General features: G+C 33.4%; 1 protein-coding gene across 8 annotated transcripts in view; it reads right to left on the reverse strand.

The window, feature by feature from the left end:
• Positions 1–12,649, reverse strand: part of LOC129804674 (guanine nucleotide-binding protein G(q) subunit alpha) — a 43,766-nt gene that overhangs the window by 28,725 nt on the left and 2,392 nt on the right. The gene's annotated exons all lie outside the window — the stretch shown is intronic.

The following is a 12,649-nucleotide window of genomic DNA, read 5'->3' on the forward strand; positions in this document are numbered from 1 at the left end:
ATTTTGAAAAACCAATAAAATTCGTTGCTATTTTGAATTTGGAGACGAGACCATCAGGAACTGGGCTAAACCTTAGGTCTGAAGCCGGCCTTAAACCCAAAATAGACACAGGGATCGACTTAGGCCGGCTTCAGACCTAAGGTTTAGTCCAGTTCCCGATTGTCTCGAAATTCGAAATAGCAACCAATAATATTGGTTTTTCAAAATTTAATGGATCACTTGCTCATATTGACCAATCTTAAGTGATAATTTTCCAAAAAATCTTGATTGATAAGAAATTTTAGAAGTTAAGCCATATGGCTAAGCCTTAGGTCTGAAGCCTGTATTAGGGATCAGCCTGAAAAATGAGGATTGGTGTCGATACACTCAGGGATCAGCCTAAAATTTAGAGGATCAGACTGATCTTCTAAATTCGTGAGATCTAGTGAAATTAAGGGGATTAGGTGACATCAGCGCCAGTGCTGAAAATAAAAAGCTTTATTTTGGGTGTTTTAGGGTGCTTTTCGAAATGTCAATTGGGTGAAAAAACATGGAGTAATACGGTTTGTTTTATTTGGCAACACGATGGTTTTTGCTTTTCTAAAGTGTTAAATCGTTCATACTGGTTAAATAAAAAATATCACTATCTATGTTGCTTCTGTCGTTTGTATAAAATTCGAAAGTATAATCAGGATGTGCACTGTTCAGTGCATATGACAGTTTCATTCGACCGCCATTGATGTACGTTTCAAAATTCAGTTCCTAATTCAGACCATTGCCGCTCTGAATATGGATAGGGAAGTGACTTCCCTATCTATATTCAGAGTGGAAATGATTCAGGCCTACTATTCAGATCTCGCCGATGAGGGCTAAAATACTGCATAAAGCTGGATTTTAATTAATGGCTCAACGCTGGGTTCCCCTTTCCCTGTGTCAAATGGAATAAGGACGAAATGACAGTTCTCTCTAACTGTGTTATCACTTGCACATTAAAATTTTAATATGATTCATATTAATTGTCGCTGGTGAGAGTCCAAATGTGTAATTTGTGTATTTGAATCATTTTATATTCAAAATTTGATCTATTTGTTGATAAAAAGGCAGACTTGACCCGCAAAATTTGATATAAATTGATTTATAGCATTAATGTAAAAAATTAATGCGATTTTCTCTTTAATTTTTTAATGTGAAGAATATTTATGCTTTAGGTAAATTTAAACTAATTTTTGCAGGCCAAGTCCACTTCTTTATCAATAAATAGAAAAAAAACCAAATATTAACTCTTTCGCGTCTTTAGGGTCATATATGACCCGGGTAAAAAAGTTTCTTTTTGGCTATTTACATTAATTGAAATCTAACTGGAGTCTTGAGAAAATGAGCCAAGAATCTTACATCCTTCTATTATGATGTCGCGCATGAACAGATAGATTTCAATTAATGTAAATACCCAAAAAAAAACTTTTTTCTCCGAGTCATGACATTACCCTAAAGACGCGAAAGAGTTAAGTGACTCAAAGACACAAATAACATATTTGGACACTCATAAGCGACAATTAATGTGAATCACATTAAAATTTTAATGTGCAAGTGTGATAACGCCGTAAGATAAGATAAGATTTTGCCAGGGGTCAGTTCTCCATTTCGGATATTCCGATGCATCCAGGCCACCAATTGGGCCCCTTATGCTTCCCCACTCCTATTCTATCTTATCCCCCGATACGGGTAGCCGCTCAATATCACAGCTCTGTGAGCAGTCAGTGCCGCTACTATATCACAGCATCCCTTCTCGGTGTGTGTTTGGGATCAGTGACAGCGAATATTTGTATCGACTGAAGTACCGCTTTCATGTCGAAACTCGTTCTCGTACCAGCCTCTATTGTTTAGGCGGTTCACTTTTTTGCCAATATGCACCATTGACATTACTATTCATTCATTCACTGGACGAATTCAAAGCCGATATGGCATGAGAAATCTTTTTCTGCTGCTGCTCAGCTTTGAACCCCAGACCTCGCAGTCATAGAGCTACTACTCTATCCACTGACCCACTCGAGGCCCCGTAAAACATATCCAAAATTAAAAAAAATTACACGACGCATTTTCGAGCAATCCCCAAAAAACGTAGTTTTGGACGGGTAGAAGAGGTGTGAGGGGAAAATGAGGGGCATGCTAATGGTCCGATGATCGACTTATGGGCGGTCCCCCTAAGATCCGAAGTCTCTATCTCTAACCATTTGGCCTTTAGGGGTGATACGGGAAAACGGACAAACAGCGTGATGTCAAAAAACTTGAAACTTCAAATTTCCAAAATCCCACCAAAATACGACCGTTTAGGAGGTAAGGGGTAGAAATACATACTCAAAATTGTTGTAAACCACGTATCGCTGCGCGGCGTTTGCAACGACTGTGTAGACACAAAGCAAATGCAGTTTTCACAGTTGCTGACTCGACCGACAGTAAACTGCTCTTTCTGTGGTGTTCGAGCAGTAAAAAAACTAAAGAGGAACAAACTGCTAATCAAATTCATTCTGGAATGTCAACTTTTGGGAGGGTCATAGAAAACTGCAAAACGATATCTCACGCCATTTGGCTTCTAGATTGGTAAAAGACATATGGAAAAACGGACGATATCGCATGATGGTGTTCGAGCCTAGACAGTTGTAGATTTTGCAGCTGCCGTGGTAATCTCGAATTCGTCCAGTGAACGAATGGAAAAATAATGCCAATGAACCGCTTAAAAAAGTGGTGGGTACAAAAACGACATGAAAAATACAGGCGAATACAAATATACATTCACTGCAACACTGATCTTCAAGTCCAAAGCTGGTCTAGCTTGATAAAAAGCAGTACTGGCATAGTTCAGTAACAACCTTTCGAAGAGACAAAACCACTCCAAGGCCAAACCAAAACTATTCAAAAATTTACCGGAAGCCTAAAGTGCAAGTTCACGTGCTCGCCGCTTTAGCATTGATTGTACTACCATTTCGAACTCCGGTATTCCTTACACTTTAATCATCAACAATGTCAATAATAGTAAACAACAACAGTGTATTGAAATCGGTTATCTTTGTGCTGACTGGGCTATGTCAATTCTGACTTCGTGGGGGGTTGGAGATGGAGGTCCTAGTGTATCTCAAAATCGAGGGATTGTATACATTGCTATCTCTCTGAGTTCGTGCAATTAAAACAGATTCACCTCTCTCACCCACAACAACAACAACAATTTAAATAACACCATTCTCTCCAAGCAAAGGCGCATGTCCCATTCCCCCCTTTTTCACCCGAATCAGGCACAATACATTAAAAAAAACTCCGAAGAAGTTTATTTCTATGCTCGAGAGAGAAAAAAGAAGAAAAACTCCAAGGAATTATTTAAGAACAACATTTGCACAAAATACACTATGAGATTCTCTTTTTTTCTGCCTCATTCACTGTTGAGATTGTATCTTTCATACTCAACACTCCACTCGAAAGAGCGACCCTTGAAACACAAACATTTTCCCCGAGACAGAGAAAGAGAGAGTCACATATTCACTAGAAAAGAAATGTACACAAATTTGAGGATATAAAAAAAAATGTAAGATGAAGAAAAACGTCCAATGAATCCTGGGTGAATGGATAAAATCGTGAACAAATAAATTAGTGAGGGGAAAATGGTGAGAAATGCAAATAAACTTTGTGTTACTAGCCTTTCAGGAGAACATTTTCACAGAAAGTTCTTTTCCAGTTATTGCTCTGGAAAATCCTATTTGTACGATGATTGTATTCTTCAGAAAACTTTATAATTTTGCCGTAAAGAACAACAAGCAGAAATACTGCAGAATGATTCTATACTTATTGTGAAATGTTTACTGCACCAAATATTTAATCAAAAAATTAATTAAAAGTTTTGCTATTTTAACAATTTTTTTTAACCCTTTAACGACGAGATACTTTTTACGGACCGAAAATTAACAATAAAAATTTAACCGATAAACAAAATTAATCAAACGGATCAAACGTCTTATACATCTGACTTTGAAAAATCCAACAGATTCTGATTCGCTACGAGCGATAGGGACAAAAATAGCCTAAAAATTTAAGTAATTTTTCTGACTATACCAATGAATAATAATTTTCAGTCTAATAAAAAATATTATGTATGAGTATTGTAGTTTCTTTTTCCAAAACGGTTTTGCTAAAAAAAAAATCGGAAGTATAAAAAATATTTAAAAAAAATTTTCAATATAAGAATTTAAAAATTCGTCATTTTCAAGCTTAAATATTTACTTATACATATAGCAAATAGCTAGAGACTTGTAAAAAGTATCCAAGATTCCTTCAACCTTCTACTTCGCAATTACGTATAAACATAAGAAAAAAAAAATAACTTTAGGTAGTCAGGAAAAATTATTTTCTTTATGGGACATCGGTGATCCAATCGTCCTTAAAGGGTTATACAAAAATATGAAAAAGAAAACAAATTGGAGAAAATTTCCCATTGCACCATTTCGCGGAAGTTTATATTTTACAAGAACTTTCTCTATCAGAGAGTTCAATTTAAATTCTAAGTATAGTTATTGTCTAATACTTGAGAATTTTTTATACAGAAAATGCATAGCTTAATTAATCATATCCCATAACCTTAAAATTATTATAACCTATTGAAAAAAATATATTCGGATTTTACCACAGTTGTATGAAATCTATAATAGACATTACTACCCGAAAATAGTATAGGGAAGACCGGGGCAGTAGTAAGCATGGGGTACCACGAAACGTATATTTATGTCTACGCTACTTGGACTTATGTTGAACTTTTCTTCAGTGGACAAGGGCCCTATAGATGGGCTTGTAGGTTGGGACCAGTGACTTTTTTCCAAAGTAAAAAAAAACAAAAAGACTAAGTTTCAAGTGTGACGGCAATGCGTTTTTTAGTTTTTTTTGACAGCTGTTGAGTGGCTCAGAAAAAAATTTTGAACATGGAAGAAATGGACCATCGTTACGTGACCAGTATACCTTTTTTTGAAAGGTCTTAAGACACCCAGTATTAAAGCCGACCTGTAGGGGAATTCTATAATTTTCGTGGCATTGTCACACGTGAGTTCGAAACAATGCCAATCGAGCTTTTTTTTGTCATATCATATGAGTTCGAAAATGCAATTCATTGATTTTTTAATGAAATCCCTTTACTTGATGATTTTTTGAAAATACAGTACGTCTTGGTTGATTTGTTTAACAAAATTAATTGTCATTTGAATTGCCCGAAAATCTCAAATATGTGACTTTTGACAATGCCACGTGAATACAAATGGCAATATCACGGCTACAGAATCGCATTTTCGAAAAAGCTCTCCTAAGATTCGAACCCAATTTGTCATATGGCATTGCCCGAGCGTTGCAGAATTCCCCTCCTGGATTCTATTTTAGGGAATTCTGTTCCTTCGATTTCCACTGTAAAATTTTAGGTAGCAGAGTGTAAACGTGGTCGAAAGAGCTTGAATGATGGTCAACGCACTGGTCGCTCTAAAGAGGCGTCCTCACCGGAAAATGTGACGAAAATACAAAAAAATTATATTGAGTGATCGTTGAAAGTGCGTGAACTTTCCAACATGTCAGGCCTTTGAAAAAGTGCCCTACATCGCATATTGACAGAAAATTTGAACAGAAAATTGACAGAAAAAGCATTGTAAATTTAAGAAATTTATTTATTTTTCTTAATGAAGAACTAAATCGTCTTATTATGTTCGGAAAAAGACATTTTCACTGTGATAAAACGTAATACAAATGCCCTGCCTCTGCCCAACAACTCCGGGAGCATGAAAGAAGCATCCACACTGTGAGGAAGGTGTTCCTGGGCGGTCTACAAACGGACTTAGCAGATTCTTCGAACACGGGATAAAACAACAGTATCATACAAATATGATTGCATTGTGTCCGATACGTTTAAAAATAATTAGTATCGAAGCTATCATCACTAGTATCCAAAAACGGTCAAGAGTGATTCTTCTTAGATTACAGGGGCAAAGTAAATTAAGAATCATTAATTATAAGCATTGCAGTATCGTAATTCTTTTGAAAATCTTCCAAAATTTCATGGGAAAATTCATCAACCTAATGATGGAACTTCTCAGAAAATATAAGCAAAATGCACTTTCCACTGTGCAGTAAAATCATGAAAATGAGGCAAATGGATGCTCTTCTCATCCACAGAGTGGGGATACTTTATATCCAACATTCCATCATAAACAAGTGATTTCTAGTGCAATCCTCTCTAGAAATGAAATTTTCTTAATCATCTCTGAAGCATCCATCATGCTGCAGCATTTTTTTTGGAAAATTATTATAGTTCTTTTTTTTGTTAATGTTAAAATAACAGAGAATACCACAAGAGAGCGTGGGAGGTATGGAAAAGTGTAATATACTTTGTTGGAAGTGTGTGGAGAAGGGAAAAAGGCATTATCAAGAGTCAGAGTCACTTGTATGATAATTGAATTGTTTTCCTCCAATTCTCCATCTCTCGTCAAGTGTATCGAGGTTCTCTTGTCTTCCCATAACTTGAATCATTGTTACACCTCGTGAATGGTTCTGGCTTCAATTGACCACCCCAGGAAAGATGATCAATTAGCAATTTCTCGTGAATGCAAGAGGACAATCAAACCAAAAAGTCCTTTAGTTTCTCTCCTTCGCCTACTCTTCAAAGTCTTGTGATTTCTAACCAACTTCCCGCACCAGGAAGTACAAATTTGAGAGAATATTTGGAGTAAATCAGCAGAGTAAAGAGGAGATTTTTTTTTATATTCTCAAATGCTAAATGGAGGAGTAGAATTGACAAGAGAAGAGAAGAGAAGAAAAAAAAGTGTGTCTCTCCCTCTATTCTCAATTGAAAGACGAGATAAGAAATTCAATTGACGGAAAAAAAGCTTCTTATCTCTCCCATCCTGGAATCCACAGAGCACTTGTACGAACTCCAACTTTGGGTGTGAGAGTAAAAGAGAGATTCTAATGGAGAATTTTCTGTGCTTGGAGGAGAGAAGATCATTTAATTCACAGATTGTGTCAAATTGGAAGTAAATTTGAGTGGGACAGATGAAAGAGAATGGGCCTTTACTTACGGCAGAGACGATCACTTTTAGTATGCCACCGGGAGTTTCTGCCATGAAATGATCAAATGCTTATGGTTCAAGAAGCCTATCGTGGGTGTGATTCTTGCTTTCACTCAACCAAAATTGGAAATTTTGTTTAAATTATTAGCACAATTACGGCTACAAGAGTACCTAAGTAAGGTGATTTTAGTAATGTGGTATTGTTGCAGAAAATCATAAAACAATTTTGAATTTTAAAATTATTTAAAATTCATTAGATAAAGATTTGGAAATGAAATTGCGGACAGACTATCGAAACTCGGTAGGGAAAGTACTTTCATAGGACCTGAGCCTGTGATAGGAGTACGCAAGAAAACAAAAAAATCATCAATTAAAGAACATTGTTCTTAAGGAACACAAAAAATATTGGGAAAACACAAATGTCTGCAGATCCACAAAGGCTCTGCTAGAAAATTCAATGGACATTTTTGCCCAATTATTGGACTTTCCCAGGAAATCAACAAGAACTATCGTTGGATTATTTACAGGACACTGGCTGAATGTCCATCTATTTAAGATGAACCTGGTTGACAGCCCGATATGCAGATGGTGCAAAGCTGCGCATGAAACAGTGGAGCACTTTCTAGGAAATTGTCCAACTCTATCTTCACTTAGACGCGTAATTTTTATACAAAACACCATAGACTTCAAGGATTTCCAGATTATCCGATTGAGTGATATACTAAATTTTTGGATAGGAGCGTTAAACGAAATAGGGATCAGGGATTAGACATCTAGACATGCAGAGCTACCCGTTCAACATGACTGCTTCCCATCCCAGGATATTTTCCACAGTCTACAATCTACAGATAAAGATTTTAATGCCTCTGGCACATTAATCTAATCCTACGGCGTTATCACACTTGCACATTAAAATTTTAATGTGAATCACATTAATTGTCGCTTGTGAGCGTCCAAATATGTTATTTGTGTCTTTGAGTCACTTAATATTTGGTGTTTTTCTATTTATTGATAAAGAAGTGGACTTGGCCTGCAAAAATAAGTTTAAATTTACCTAAAGCATAAATATTTTCCACATTAAAAAATTAAAGAGAAAATCGCATTAATTTTTTACATTAATGCTATAAATCAATTTATATCAAATTTTGCGGGTCAAGTCTACCTTTTTATCAACAAATAGATCAAATTTTGAACATAAAATAATTAAAACACACAAATTACACATTTGAACTCTCACCCGTGACAATTAATGTGAATCATATTAAAATTTTAATGTGCAAGTGTGATAACACAGTAACAAGGATAATTTCACAAAATAAAAATTCACATTTTTATCTTTCCGAAACGTTTAACGTAAGGGCTAAAATAGACGCAGGCTGATCCTCGAAAATGAAATTTATGCCAAGGGCATCTACAATCGGTGATCCAAAGCCGTCAGTGTATGACAGTTTGGGATAAATCTTTACTGTTGCATTTTACAAGCTTAAATTTTTTCGAGGATAATGCTCTCGACAGACTTACGTTTTAATCCGAGAGACAGATTAGTAGAAAACTGATGGGAATAATGTAATCTAATCATAATCCCAGTTATAATTACGTTAAGCCGTCAGTCTGTATAGGGCATAAAGTGGTCTTCAGACTAGAGTTATAGCCCAGTTCCTGAAGGTTTTAAAATCCTAAATAGCGAACAATTTTACTGCTTTTTGAGAGCCTAATAATAGTAAGGTGAGGTAACAGGATCGTTTTCCGGAGAGTGCTACTTAAACGCTTATTTTTGGACTGATGAAATTCTTTTTTACTTCTTCTAAATCCATAGAATTATTCACTGTTTCATTCAGAAACATAATATAAAAAAAATATCAAAAATTATTAAAGAACATTTATAAAATAATGATAATACTGAAATAAATCAGCATGCACTAACTGGGTCGCCTTTTCGCTAATTCACTTTTAATTAAACATTTGAATTTATAATACTTTTTTGACAAGGCAAAATCAATAAATGTTTTCAGTCAACTACCTGCAATTAGCGAAAATATCGCTGCTAGAAAATTTTTAGTGAAAAACCCAGCTGGTACAAGATTGAAATGAGTCGATTACAGTCAAGTGTGCTAATCCGGGCACTCACTTATTTAATGGATAAAAATATTATTTTTGCTTTTTCTCAAACTTGAATAGTTATATTATGTTACTGTAGTGACTATATTATGGAAATAAAAATAAAAATATTATTTTAAGTGGATTAGTCATAAACAATCCAGATAGCGAAGCGCCCGGGGATTAGCACACTTGACTGTAGATCATTTATCTTTAATAATCCAATCCTAAATTAAATTTTTCCAAAAAATCGTGATTGACAAGAAATTAGAGCAGTTAAGCCATATGGCTTAGCCTTAGCTCTGAAGCTCGTATAAAGCGCTTTTCAGACTAGAGATTTAGCCCAGTCGCCGAAGATGTAAAAATATTAATTAGCAATCAATTTTATTGGTTTTCAGAATCTTAGAGATCACTTGCACTTAATAATACAATTCTAAGTCAAATTTTCTAAAAAAAATCTTTCCCATAAGAATAAAGATGCCATACTAGGTCTGAGGCCCGTATAAGTATCGGACATATGGCTCAACTTCTTTAAATACTTATCAGTGAAGTTTTTTTGAAAAAGTATTTAAGTCATTTAAGTAATTAGGATTAGATATTAAGGAGTAAGGCAGACCGGGGTAAAATTAGCCACCAAATGAAATTTTTCATTGCGTATAATTTGTACAAAAAATGTTTGTATGAGGCTGATAAATATTTCAATTAATAGGAAGGGAAGTATATATTTAGAATAAAGAGTAATTTCGTCAATATTCCTTCGCAGGCAAACTATAAAATACCACTTTCTAATACTATACGTGGGTAATTCTGCCCCGGTCTTCCCTAATGCTCAACAAAAAAGCAAAAAAGCTTTGCGAAAAGCAAAAAAGTCCTTGAAATTTAGGATTTTGAGACCTTCGGGAACTAGAGTAATCTTGCAGCCTGAAGACCGTTTTTGTCTTTTCAATTTCAGAGGCTTTTTACTGATATATGAATTTAGACTAAGTTCAAAACTTTATAAGCGCTATAAGCTTAAAATTCTAAATTGTAAGGACTACAAAATTACTACGAAATTATGATAGGCTATGTGAACTCACACTTAAAACTTCATCAACAGAACTTTGAATAAAATTTAAAAGACATCATTTTCAGAATATCTAAACAATCTTGTAACTTTTACAAATTTCCATAAAATCTTAATATTAATATTGATAATAATTTAAAAATTTTATGAGTTTTCAAATCAAAATTTAACGATTTCTTATTTTTTGCAATTTGGCACAATTTTTTCTGTTAGATCTTGAAAAAAATAGGAAAAAACTTGTAGTATGAAAAACTTTTAAACAATTTCTTCCGTTTTTACTTCAAAATGAAAACACTCTTTATATAAAAACCAGGCCATTTGGCTTTCCTCATAAAAAAAGAAAAGGTAAAAAGATAAAAATTAATAAAAATTCTGAAAATAATTTTAGCAGTACATTTAGATTATAAAGAAGTCAGCTTTTTGACGAGCATTTAAAAAGTTGAATGAAATTGAGTTTAGTTTTTTCATAATTAAGTGTTCAGTTTCAGCTCTTATTTTAAGGGGTTATGTGGGCCAAGAAGAATAAAAAATAGAATACATATTTTCTTAAAATATTGTTTTCGGCATCATAAAAAATTTGTTTAGCTCAAGCTGTTACACATATAAAGTCTATAAAGTATTTAAACTATATTTTCTGACATTTTCATTTAAAAATTTAAAACTTCAGTCATTGAGACGTGATTTTTAGACAAAATTTTTCAGAGCAGGGTTATCTGACATTAAAAACGCAAATATTTCCTTTTAACTGATGAGTTTAGTCCTTGAACGAAGGATTTTATGATTACTTAACAACTAACTCTACAAGATGAACCGTGGTGTAAAATAAAATATATTAAAAATGTTCTTTTTTGTATCAAATTTTCCCAAAAGTTTAAAATTCATTTTTTCAGAAATTCATCGTTCAAGGACTAGTTTAACTTATTCGCTAACAGGAAATGATTTTTGGATTTCAAATGAACATACTCCGAGAAACCTTGTCCTCCGAAAAGTAAGATTTTTTCGAAAAAATCTCCGTAAATCAGGTACCAGAGGCTTAATTTTTGAAATTTTTTAATGAAAATTTCAGAAAATATACTTTAAAAATGGTGCACTTTGATATGACTAAGAACTTGAATTAAATATTTTTTATTATGTTGAAAAAATATTTGAGAAAAATATGCTGTTTTTTAGTTCTTTTAACCCACGTAACCCCTTAAGAACTCTTTTATTATTTATTTATCTACATTTATTTAAGAATGTTGTACACTAAGGTGATGAAGCAAATAAAAGAATTGCTGGCTTTTAAAAGCAATCAACAAATAGTTAAATACTTCGAAAAGTTAAGTTCAATTAAATATGACGATCTAATCAATTTGACGATTTAAATAAAGTTGTATTGATAAAAAATAAAACAATTTATTTAAAAAATTTTTTAAAAATAACTTGGTTAAGGGGGGAACCTAAATTAAGAGGCCAAAACGAAGCTTTTTTCTCGTTTTTCCTCGAAGGAGAAAGAAAATACCAAGCTTCTTGTGATCTTCGGTATATGTTTATACATATTTATAGTGGTTAAATTATTAATTTAATCATGAAATCACTATTTTTTATCAGAATTTTTGTATTTTTTTTTAAATTCATATTGATTTAATTCAGAAAATTTTTGGAACAAATTTGACCAATTGAATCCATCCAACAAGCTACGGTAAACTTGCCGTTCATATCGACTCAGTTGGGATTAATCTTAATCTGCTCTGCAGATGTAAATGTTTTTATTCACAAAATTTAAATTCTTTACATTAATGGCAAGTGGGGCAGTAGTAAATACGGGGTGATTATAAATACTGGGAATTTCGAATTAGATATTAGATTTCAGAAGATGAGACCTATATGAATTCACAGATACTACAGGAAACTTTTCCACTTAAGAAAGACTCAAGTCCAAGCAATGTAAAAATAAAAATCAAAGTTTACAACCACCCGTCGATTACTACTGCTCTAGTTTCTGCTAAATTATTTCAAACACTATTTATTTATATAGTGTAACTAGCTAAGAAATCAACTTATCACTTGGAATTCAAATTAAGAAAATAATTAAAGAAATTTATTATAAAAATCGAAGCGATGTCTAACTTTCCGTGTTAAACTTTCTGTTGTAAGTGCATCCGAAACCCTTTTTTTCAATGGAATGAATAAACGTTAAAGCAATAAGCTCACTTGTTTGATCAATTTTATAAGAAAACTGTCTAGTTTATAAAATTTAGAAAACTAACACATTTTTAGAAATGATACAGTAACTTTACCAAATTTTCGTTACTTTATTTTAAGGAGTATTGCTTGGAGCCTAGTAGATATTTCTTCGTCTTTGTTTTCTCTAAAATCATTCTTAATACATTTTAAGATGAATAAAAATATAGACATTGCTTTGTGTAATATTTCGGCCACCGTGATT

This window comes from Phlebotomus papatasi, chromosome 2 (genome assembly GCF_024763615.1).
Source record: "Phlebotomus papatasi isolate M1 chromosome 2, Ppap_2.1, whole genome shotgun sequence".
In the NCBI taxonomy this organism is placed as follows: Eukaryota; Metazoa; Arthropoda; class Insecta; order Diptera; family Psychodidae; genus Phlebotomus; species Phlebotomus papatasi.